The 11631-nt window shown below is 40.1% G+C and overlaps 1 long non-coding RNA gene across 1 annotated transcript; it reads right to left on the bottom strand.

Moving 5' to 3' along the window:
• Window positions 1-2435: 2435 nt before the first annotated feature.
• Window positions 2436-9918, bottom strand: LOC148005981 (uncharacterized). Its single transcript, XR_015620415.1, has 3 exons — window positions 9807-9918; window positions 9506-9640; window positions 2436-3016 (listed from the first exon to the last, which is right to left on the bottom strand). It is a non-coding gene; the product is annotated as an uncharacterized LOC148005981 (long non-coding RNA).
• Between the last annotated feature and the right edge of the window lie 1713 nt (window positions 9919-11631).

Raw genomic sequence — 11631 nt, 5'->3', positions numbered from 1 at the left:
TATTTATTTCTGCTATTTATGGTATATATTAAACGATAAACTAGTATGTTTCATTGTGCCATTTTCATTCACATATAATGTACTTTGGTTATATTCATCTCTTCTTTTGTCTTCCTCAACTATTTCTGTGTTCCCCCTTCTACTTTACAAATAGTTCCCCTTCTAATTTCATACCCTTTAATTAGGGTATATTCTGTAAGGGAAATTCTTTTCTACATAAACATATACAAAAGATTAATGTACAGAACACCTAAAGAACACAAGAAGCTGTATATCAAAACAGCAAACAACACAATTAACAAATGGGCTAATGAAAAGAACATAAAGTTCCTCAAAGATGAAATGCAGATCGTCAATAAATAGGAAAAGTATTCTGGGGGCTGGGGATTTAGCTCAGTGGTAGAGCGCTTGCCTAGCAAGCGCAAGGCCCTGGGTTCGGTCCCCAGCTCCGAAAAAAAAAAGAAAAGAAAAGTATTCTGCATCTTTTGCTATCAGTGAGATGCAAATTAAACCTATACTAGATGTCATCTGTTAGAGTAGCCATCACTAAGAAAACAAACAGCAATGAATGCTAGCCTATACGTACTTCCAGCTGGAGGCATCTAAGGCATGGAAACGATTACTCCCCTTCTCTGCCTAAGAACTGGCTTCAGAGTTTCTCATGAGAAAGAAAACCACCCTGTTTCACAATCACAATATCCTACCACAGAGATTGGAAATGGATGTTGAAATGGAACAGCACAAATATGCTTACTATAATAACCTTTCTCTTCCCCTAGATCAGATCCACCTTTTCCAGGAGCACATGTCTTTTAGGAGTTTTCTCACCACTGGCTGCCCAGTTCAAAGCTTTTTTTTTTCTCTTTAAAAATCCAGTTCCTTTATTTATTTATTTATTTAAATTTTAATTACTTTATTTATTTACATCCTAAACATTGTCCCCACATCCCTGTTCCCTCCTCCCAGAGTTCTTCACCCCCTCCGCACTCCCCTTTGCCTCAGAGTTCCATTAAAACTCTAAAATCTCTTGTAAAAGATAAATGCCCTTTCAGCTGGTGGCACTTGTAAAACCAATATAAATAAAATACCTTCTTACTTCAAGAAGGAAGAATCTGGGCAAAGTCACCATATGAACAAAGCAACATAAACTGAAAACTGTGAATAATCTAGGAGCCAATGGCTGGGATTCCCTGAAGATCTTCTGGGCACCTGAAAAGGAACTGGGTTACTTCTTCAGTTCTACCCTCTACAGTACAGTACAGTACAGTACAGTACAGTACAGTACAGTGGTCTCAAAGGTTCAGCCCAGTTCTCCATGGCTGCTCCTGTTCTTGGCAGTTGTCCCATGATATTGGCACCTCATAAAGGTCTTCAATGGCAAGTGCACTGATCTTTCACTGGTAGCCTCTTCACCAATAGCCTTTTACCAGTGGCTTTCTTCAGGGACTCCAGCATTTCCACACAGTGCGAAGCCCCAGCTATTACCCATGACCACTTCATGGCTTCAAAACCAGTACCACTGGGGTGACTCCTACACTACAAAGTTCAAATGCGATCATGAGATACAAACTTGGCCTCTTCTGGAACAACTATTATTTGTGTTGACTCTGAGAAAACACTTTCCAGAAGATTTCACTTCAGTGATGCTGGCCTCCTCTTAATTACCATCAGTTTTCAACTCTAACTAACCACCACAAATTGTTCCAGTAAAACAAAGGTTTCATTCAGTGGTGCTAGTCTCTTCATAATCAGAGCTAGTTCTTCAGCCACAACTGACCATAACCACAATTTCTTAATTCAAGATATTGCATAAATAGTCCAGATAGTCTTTGCTTTCCCCTGAAAAGTTACAAGCCAGGTATCCATTGTCTGCATTTCTTTCAAAACTCTTGTCTTCTGAGCTCCCACAGACTGGCTCATCAATCTTTCAAGGCTCAGTGGGCTTTGTAGTCTTAATTTCCAAAGTCCTATCACAATCCTGTAAGAAACACAGTCACCTCACTCAGTATGTTTTAGATTTAGCTGTTTTCCTGAAAAGTTCATTCTTCTTTATAGCTGCGTAGAATTCCAAATAGACCAAAGACCTCAATGTGAAACCTAAAATAGCTAGAAGAAGACATAGGCAGTGAGTTACAAGATAGGTGTAAGGAAAGAACTCTCTGAATAGGATTCCCTGCACTCAGGAATTGTGGCCAATGACTATAAATGACCTCAGAATTTAAATGCTTCTGTACACCAAAGAAAATTATTGAGTGAAGAAAAAGCCCATACAACAGGAGAAAATGTTTCCTAGTTATTCACATGATAGAGAATATCTTCAGAATATACAAAGGGCCTATGCATCCAGAATATAAACACAAAGAATCAAGGGTGGGGGCTGGCAATTAAAACACAGGATATGAGTCAGAACAAAGAATTTCTAAAGAAATAAAAATGGCTGTGAAATATTCTTTTTTCCTTTTTATTGGTTGTTTTTATTTATTTACATTTCAAATGTTATCCCCCTTGCCAGTTCCCCCTCCACAAATCCCCTATCTCTTCTTCCCTCCCTCTACCTCTACGAGGGTGCTCCCTGACCTGCCCATCCACTCCCACCTCTGTGCACTAGCATTCCCCTACCCTGGGTCATCGAGCCTCCTCAGGACCAAGGGGCTTCCCTCCCTTTGATGCCAGATAAGGCAATCTTCTGCTACACATCCAGCTGAAGCCATGGGTTCCCCCATGTAAACTCTTGGTGGTTTAGTCCCTGGGAGCTTTGGAAGGTCTGGTTGGTTGATATTGTTTTACTTTCTATGGGGTTGCAAACCCCTTCAGCTCCTTCAGTCCTTGCCCTAACTTTTCCATTGTCATTCCTGCACTCAGTCTGATGTTTGGGTCCATGCATCCACATGTGTAGGGACAGCTTATACCAGGCTTCTGTCAGCAAGTGCTTCTTGGCATCAGCAATAGCATCTGAGTTTGGTGTCTATAGATCGGATGGATCCTTAGGTGGAGCAGTATTCATCATCCTTAGCAACTAGGGAAATGCAAATTAAAATTATTTTGAGATTTCATCTTACTTCAGAGACAATGTCTAAGGTCAAGAAAAATACTGACAAAATGCTCGAAAAGATGGGGAGAGTGTTCACTGTTGATGAGAGTGTAAAGGGGTACAGTCACTCTAGAAATCAGTGTGCTGGACTCTCACAAAGCTATGAGTAGGTGTACAAGACTTGATATCCTACTCCACTGACACTTGCTCAGCCATGTTCACTGCTGCTCTACACACAGAAGCTAAGAAAGGGAAACAACCTTCAATAAATGAATGGATGATGAAAGTAAGGTACATATTCACAATAGAATTCTACTCAACTGAATAATAAAAGCATGACCTCCAAAGTTATTATTTCCCCTTTAATATAAAAAAGATTTCTACCATAAACATATAAATGTTTAATGAAATTTATACGCTGATCCTTTTATAAATAAAATGAAATTTACATACATAAATATTTATATGTTAATATATTTTTTCACTTAAATTCTTCCACTCAGATGAAAGAGGTTTTAACATACAGATTTAAAAGGTATCCTGTCTCACAAGCTGGAGTCTCCTCTCCTTTATAGTTCTCTGTGTGGGTTTGTTCCCTGCTTATGACCCAGTCACTAAAGTTAGCTTCTTGGAATCCACATTGGTTCTGATATGAAAGAACACACCCATTTCCAAAATAGGTGGTGCCTTTGAAAAGAAAATTCAGTCCGTCTAAGATGAGGCATGTAGTATGTGTCTGTCATGTGCAGGGGATATTATAACAAGCAAAATGTGAATCATCATTGCTCACTGGAGTTATGGAAAGAACACTAATAGTGAGAGTCAAAAGCAGAGGGACAAGAATAGGAAAGTTCATTGAGCAAAAGCAATGATAGCAGGAAAAATATCCAGTCTGAGAATAAAGCTAACACTGGGGTGATTACGAAAACACAAAGAAGTGAGGGATGAGATCAAACGCACCTGCAGAAGCAGTTCACTGACTGGTAAACTGAACTAAGGACTTCTGGACTCATTTGAACAGTACTAGAACACCACTGAATGATTTTACCAGAGTGTAAAACTTTAGAGTGACATATATGAAGACATGCATCACTTTTGCAAAGCTCTCTCTGACTTTAGCAAGAAAGAATTGAAGCAAGGACAGATTAACAAGTCCCCATCTGGCTTGTTCCATTCCAGACCCTGAGGCAGGACAAAGCAGAGACAGGAAGGCCTGTTCTATCCACCCGTCTTTTCTTGTCCATCTTTGCCATTAGCTTCCTTTCTTCCATCAAACTCCCTCCATGTGGAAGCTTGGTGGGGAAAAAAGCCTGGGAATTGCAAGAAATTGCATGTTTATTTACAGCCAGCCTTCACTTTTCACACTAGCTCTCTAGAGTGTGGTCTCCAGTTCTAGCACCATGAACGTTTGCGCCACGATTGCCCAGCATATCATGCAGGTGCGTCAACATCATAGACCTCAGAGTTGTAGCTGGGTTGGAGGTTACCTTTCTTCTCTGGTAGTGTACAGAATACCTTTCAGTACGTGAACACTGGTCAGTTGGCAGCGGGGGGTGGGGGAGATGAATGGGAGGGGGAGACTCTAGCCTAGTTAGACACTGATTTGACTTCAGTGAGATGTGTAAGTGTTGTCTTCAGCAATAGGGTCTTGCCATCAGTTTATGAAGAGTAACCAACAGCCTTGTCAATAGCCTGAGTTGTTTGGGGATTTGCATGACTGCTTTAGCCAATGATTCTATTAGATGTAAACTATTCCTGGCATTAGACGGTTCTGATTCACCTGGTGGCAAGCATCATCTCTCCTGATATTTTGGTGATTCCATTCAGATTTCTTTCATATATGTATATATTTTGAGAAAATTCTACAGTAGTATGTGTCCATGTCACTCCTCAAATAGTATTAGTTATCCCTCCATCTTTTCCCTCTTTTATTCCTTCCTGCTCCCAGTTTAGTCCTCCTACTCCAGCTCTTACATAATTATAAATTCTATTTCCCCTTCATGGGGCAATTCTCCCCATGCCCAGTCCTTTACTTGTTATTCTATCTATGTGTTTATATGGATTGTAGTAAGCCTATTGAAGGCTTAAAAATTAATATCCACATATAAGAGAATACATATAGTACTCCTCTCTTTGGTTTACCACTCAGACTGAGGTTTGGTTTTTTTGTTTTGGTTTGGTTTGTTTTTTTTTTGTCTCTATCCATTTGCCTGTGAGTTTTGTGGCTTTTTTAAAGAGCTGGATAGTATCCAATTGTTGTGTAAACATGCAATATTTTCATGATTTAGTCACTAATGGACATCTAAGTTGTTTCCAGTTTCTGTTTATTAAGAGTAGGGAAGCAATGGACAGGATCAGTCCTGTGTCAACAAGTTCAAGACTATTCCACACTTTTTCCTCTATAAAATACAGAATATCTGGCCTTGTGTTTAGGGATTTGAATTGTTTAGAATTGAGTTTTGTGCAGGGTATAAACTTAGATCTATTTATATTCTTCTACATGAAGCCATCCAGTTAGCCTAATTCTTTTAATGAAGACAGAATTAACCAGATATGTAAACTATACAAAGACACAACAAAGAAAAAAATTACAGACCCACTATGAACATACATGCAAACATCCTCGATAAAACACTTGCAAACAGAAGCCAACTAACACTTCAGAAAGGTTATCCATCATGATCTGTATGATAGCATTTAACAGAGGATTAGTTCTGATGACTCAGCACATTTGTCAACATTTGGCCAAAAACAAAGCTAAATTGTTAGGTTGGTGGGACGCTGCTCCAGGTTGCCATGGTAGTATAAAACACTACAATTTTCATCAAGTGTTTCCCAAATGATTCTGGAGTCTTCTTCCTGCCTCTTCTCCTCCGTGGACTGCAGAGCCTTCTACCTCCTATGGAAACCTGTACTTTCTCTCCCACGCCAGTAATTTGAGGTGACATTCTTCAGGAAACATGCCTTATTTCTTTTATTATAAGTTCACACTTTCTGTCTTTAGAAATTTTCCCAACATGTCTCAAAATAGATACAAAAGTTCCTCAGCACCAGTTAATAGTGTCACTGTGCTGAACTTGTTAGTGCATCTCTTGGTCATTGCCCCATAGTCTATATTCACTTAGGACCTATGTCTCCACCTTTTAATGAAGCTTTACTGCATTATCCCTGCCCATCTCAAAGCCAAACCCCTTCAGTAATTCTCCCGTAGCAGGCCCACTGAGTATGGTTTATTCCTATTGTAAACTTTTATCAACCTTATGAAGAAGAGGGTAGCTTTAGACAGGGACTTAATTTGCATACCACAAATAAAAAGCCATTATGCCATATTGGACCATAGTTTTCTCCTTTCCAAAGCATCATAGGACTGCTGTTATGTTAGGCCACCTTAGAAATAAATTTCACTTGGTTAGTGCTCAGAAAAAAAGACAACAGTAATTTCTAGCTCTTACTGAAATTAGACGACTTGCTTGTATTACTGTGTTATAAATCTATCTTTCCATACTCCACCACTTCTCCTGCCTCACCAGCCCCTTGCCACCATAAGAAACATAGGAAGAAAATTAAATTTAAAAGTCCAAATTCTAAGAAGCTAGAAAAAAATCTGAAATACTCTAGATTTCTGTGCTGTACAGGCCAGAAACTATTAGTACAGTTATTTATATTTTACATTAGTTAAAATATGCACTCCTTTGAGACAGCAACCAAACCTGAAGTATTCACATGTAGTTAATTGCTATCATTTCAGACACACATTTACTGAAGAGGGGTTCATTGAATGATACTGGTCTACACACTAAACACAATGCTGTCTTATCACAAGACAGCTCAGACTTCCTGCTATCCAGCCAATCCTATCTAATGCTAAACTCTGCAGGTTGATAGGCTCATAGATACTATCTCTACCATTTAATGCGATTTCTTTTCTCAATGTGTACAGACAGTGCTCAAGCCTGTTTTATGGTGCCACCCTGTGTCCAATACTTAGTATTGCACTTGCAAAGTCAGTATTAAAATCTAGAGTCCAAAAGAATGTATGTATCCAGAGAGGATATGCAATGGACTTATACAATACACCTTCTAAAATTCTAGGGACTTTCCAAGTTATTCCACCTTTCTACCAAATGGTATACAAACTATAAACAGAAGCTCTTTGTTTCCTTATTTCTTAGCTTGTGGAGAATCATGAGTCACAGGTGCTTACCCAGGCATTTGTCATTTAGCAACCTCTTCTGAGCCACAACCACAAAGCCAAGGCCTGAGGATTGCTCCACTGCTCGGAAAACACCCATAGTATCGATGATTAATTTCTCTACATCACAAAAGAAAATTTTGGAAGGAGACAAGCAATTTTCTAAAGGCCACACAAACAGTATCAAAACAATATGGAATCAAACTTTAGAAAGACTGACCCCCAAATGCCATGCTCTTTTCTGCTTCTAACTTGATCTTAACATATTTGGAAACTACAGGTGCTTGTGAGCATGAAGATTTTGTGAAACCAGTCAGTTTCTTTGATCAATATCCATTTACCAAATGATAGGCTGTGGAAGACAAAGGACTGGGTCTCTGAGGTTCAGAGAGGATACTGTTTCAAAGAAAAAAGGAAGTGGGAGAAAGATTTCCAGAAAGATCTAGACTCAAGAGATTTAACAAAGCTTATCTTGAAGCATTTCTGAAAGTTTTAGAGAGATACTAAGGGCATCCCTAAGAAAGTTCCCCAAAACTTCAGTTGTAGAAACCTGTAAATTTTGAAAGGAAATGGAGAGAAAGAAGAGCAAGAAGGGGGAAGGGAGTGGGGGAAAGGAGAAAAGAGGGAGAGGGAGGGGAAGAAGGAGGAAGAAGAAGGGAAAGAAGATATAAAGAAGGGGGGATTTGAAAAAATCACACAGATAACGGAGAATATCAGAGCAAATTTGGGGAAAAATAAACATCATATGTGGTCAAATACCACCAGGAATGTCTCAGGCTATTTAGCACCCTGATTGTAAATGAAAACCCACAAGGGGTCCCTTTATCACCTACAGATTCTGCATATGGGCCTATAGCCCCTCAGACAGAATAAGATATGGTGAGACCTGGAGTGGGACACTGAGTAGAAAAGTTGCTGTTCTGTTTCACTTTTTGTGACTGTGACTTATACTGATGTTCTGAAAACAGCTAGTTTTGCTTTAAAAAAATACTAATACTGATTCTCAATTACACTCTGCACCAAGGCCCTATAATAGAACTCACACTTGAACACTCTCTCCTAACTGACTTTACATGGACGTATGTGAACTTATGCAACCATTGTTACCACTAACATAAACATGCTCCAGGGAACTTACTGGACTTTCACACACACAGAGACAGAAAGAGAGAGAGAGAGAGAGAGAGAGAGAGAGAGAGAGAGAGAGAGAGAGTTAGTTTTAAATGTTTTTAAATGACATATATGACTATTATATTTACATCATTTCTTCCTTTCTCCCTCATCCAATTCCTTCTGCATTCTACTACTCTCTTTCAAATTCATGCCCTATTCTTTAATTATTGCTTTACACACACACACACACACACACACACACACCCCTATGGAGGTCATTTAGTGTGGCTTGTACGGATAAGTATTTAAACCTGACTGCTTTGAATTAGGTAACCTACAAGTGATCTCATTCCTGGAAAAGACTGACTTCCTCTTTCTCAGCAGCCAACACTTGACTGTAGCTCTTCATCTAGGGATAAGATCTTTGATGTTTTTTTTACCCATCCTTGTTGGAATATCAACTGGTATTGTAATAGCTTGGGTTTCGTTTAGCAGCCATATTGTTGCCATTTCATGTGGAAGACAAGGGACTGTGATTCCCTAGAGTTTCCTTGTTATACATGGAAGACACTATCCCACACCTGACATCTGATCCCCTGGTTTTTAGGATCTAATCCATTCTCCCCTTCATCGGTGTTCCTGAGCCTTAAATTTGTGTTGTACTGGGTACCCCCTTGTAACTAATTGTGGGTTTCTGTAATGATTTATGTTTGCTGCAAAAATAAGCTTTTTTGATGAGGCATATCTTTACTTATCTAGGGGTATAGGATAACAATTTTTAAAGCAATTTAAGAAAAGGGCAGTATTGTTTTCAATGGTACATGACTTCAGTAGTCATGGATATTTGGTTAGGTTTACAGAATCAGGCATGAATTCCCTCTTATTAAGAAGGCTTTCAAACTCAATTATGTGGCTATTGCTTATCTCCCAAACCTAAGTGACACAATTGCACCACTAGGGATTTCTTGCTAGACTGGCCATTGTTATGGTTCACAGGCTTTACAGTTAGGTAGGACTATTAATTTCTTCCCCCCATTGATAGTTTACATAGCAACTTCAAAACCTGTGAGAGCTGGTCCTCAGAGAGAAGTCTTCCAGGTCAGTTCCAGTTCAATTTCTCCAAGTCTTGTGACTTGTGTATAGTAGTACCTTCAGCAATAGGGACTTACCTTAAATTTCTAGTAGAGAATTTGGAAGAAAGGCACATCCTATGATGTTTTGGAGTCTCTTGAATACTGCTTCCAGGTGTCAGCCAGAAGTGAGAGACAGAAAAGGTCCCATTTCAGCACACTGCACCTTACCTACTATCATATTTAATGTTTGAATCAGATTAGGAAACATGTGTTACCATCCCACTTTACAAATGCATTGTCTTGGACATTGTCTCAGTTAAGGTTTCTATTCTTGTGAAGAGACAACATGACCAAGGCAACTCTTATAAAGGAAAACATTTAACTGGGGCTGGCTTACAGGTTCAGAGGTCCAGGAAAGCATGACAGGAGCATGCACGCAGACATGGTGCTGGAGAAGGAGCTGAGAGTTCTACATCTTGATCCTTACACAGCAGAAAAGAAACAGCAACACTGGGTGTGGCTTAAGCATCTGAGACCTCAATACCCTCCCCATAGTGACACAATTTCCCAACAGAAACCACACCTTCTCCAGCAAGGCCACATCTTTTAATAGTGCCACTTATTTTTGACCTATGGGGCCATTTTTATTTAAACCACCACAGACAATATGTATAAGGTACTCCTCCTAGTTCCACATAGAATTCAGTTTTCTGCTTCTCTAAACTGCAGTTTCAAACCATAAAAGAGGCTATAACCTTCCATCCTGGAATCCTGATAGGACCCCAGGAAAGGCATAACTGCTAGGGAAAACAAAAAACACATTCTTAACCACTTTTATCTTCTTCCAACAGCTTTGAGATGGTAATTATCTTCTTCTAAAAGACAAAAAGGAGAGAGAAAGGCAAAGAGCTTTGTACCCCTGGCCCAAGGGACAGGTTTAGGGAGGAACTCAAATGAATCTGAACTTCTTCTACTTTGGACTCACTTTCCCTGAGCAAGCTCCCAGTAGCTGGAGGAGGAGAGTGCTTGTGGAGATACCTCTCACACCTGTGCCTGAGCTGTGGTCCAATCCCAACACTACTTTGAATATCCTAACTGCCTGTATTTCCTTTCAGCTATCACTGCAGCATGTTTTGAGGGAGACAGGAGAGAATTTCACTTAGTTTCTCCGGCCTTATGAAAACAGCTAACAGTCAGTTCTGGTGGCAGCAGGAGTACTAGTCCTGCCCTTGCTGGCCCAATAGAGGCCCAAGCTGACCAACTCAACTACCATCCAGGCCCACATCCAGAGCTTTGAGTTGGTCCACTCCAACATCTACTCCATTGGTACTGGTGTGCTGTGGAATCTCCATGGTTCCAGGCAACAGCAGGATATTTGAGATGAGTCTCCACTAGGGCTTCAGAATTGATGGTGTAGTAGAAGCCAGAGGTCTTAGACCACATCAACAATGATTCCATATTGCAATGAACATTTGCATGTAAAGCTAAACAGTGCCACTATAATGACCGAGAGGAGAAGTGGGAAAGATGGAGGAGCACACTGGTACATGCTTGATGAACTTGACTCAGCTGTGATGGGTGTAAGAGAGGGCTGTAGTTCATGCAAGAACAGGTTGTTACACAGTAAGGTCAGCAGGATGATGTGAAACAACCTGGAGCTTGTGCACACTCATTCCTTGAAGAAGTTGCCCAGCCACATGATCACCCTGACTTGGAAAAGTGAAAGGATATTTGAGATGAAGAGTGATTAATTTACTGGCTTGAACCTCTTTGAAGGACCTCCATGGTTGTACTTCTCCCAGAAGCCATGCTGGCCCATGACTTGTGCTTTGGCAGAGGACCATGTTGATGTCCAAGGAGGTCCATGGTAACTGCTGAGGTTGGAGACCATGTGGATATCCTGTGGTCTGTTCTATTTGTGGTCTGTGCTGTTGCCAGAAACCATGTAGAAGCCCAGAATTTATGCTCCTGTGGACTATAAAGAACAAGAAGGACACTCTCACAGTGATATTGATGACTACAGATGAACAGTTGAGAAAGAGGAAAATAGAAATCCTTTCCTCCATCCTACCACTACCCCCCAAAAAATAACAACCTACAAAGGAAGCTATCAAATAAAGTCCTTAAAATTTGTGGTAAGGATAAATGTAGCTCTTCAAAATTGATGGCTCTGGAGGGGGTACAGGTCGAGAAGGACTCAGTTTTCCTTAGTGGGCTGGCCA

Source organism: Rattus norvegicus, chromosome 5 (assembly GCF_021556685.1).
Source record: "Rattus norvegicus strain SHRSP/BbbUtx chromosome 5, alternate assembly SHRSP_T2T, whole genome shotgun sequence".
NCBI lineage: Eukaryota > Metazoa > Chordata > Mammalia > Rodentia > Muridae > Rattus > Rattus norvegicus.
The sequence above is the reverse complement of the archived record's forward strand: the minus strand, read 5'-3'. Positions and strand labels throughout refer to the sequence as shown.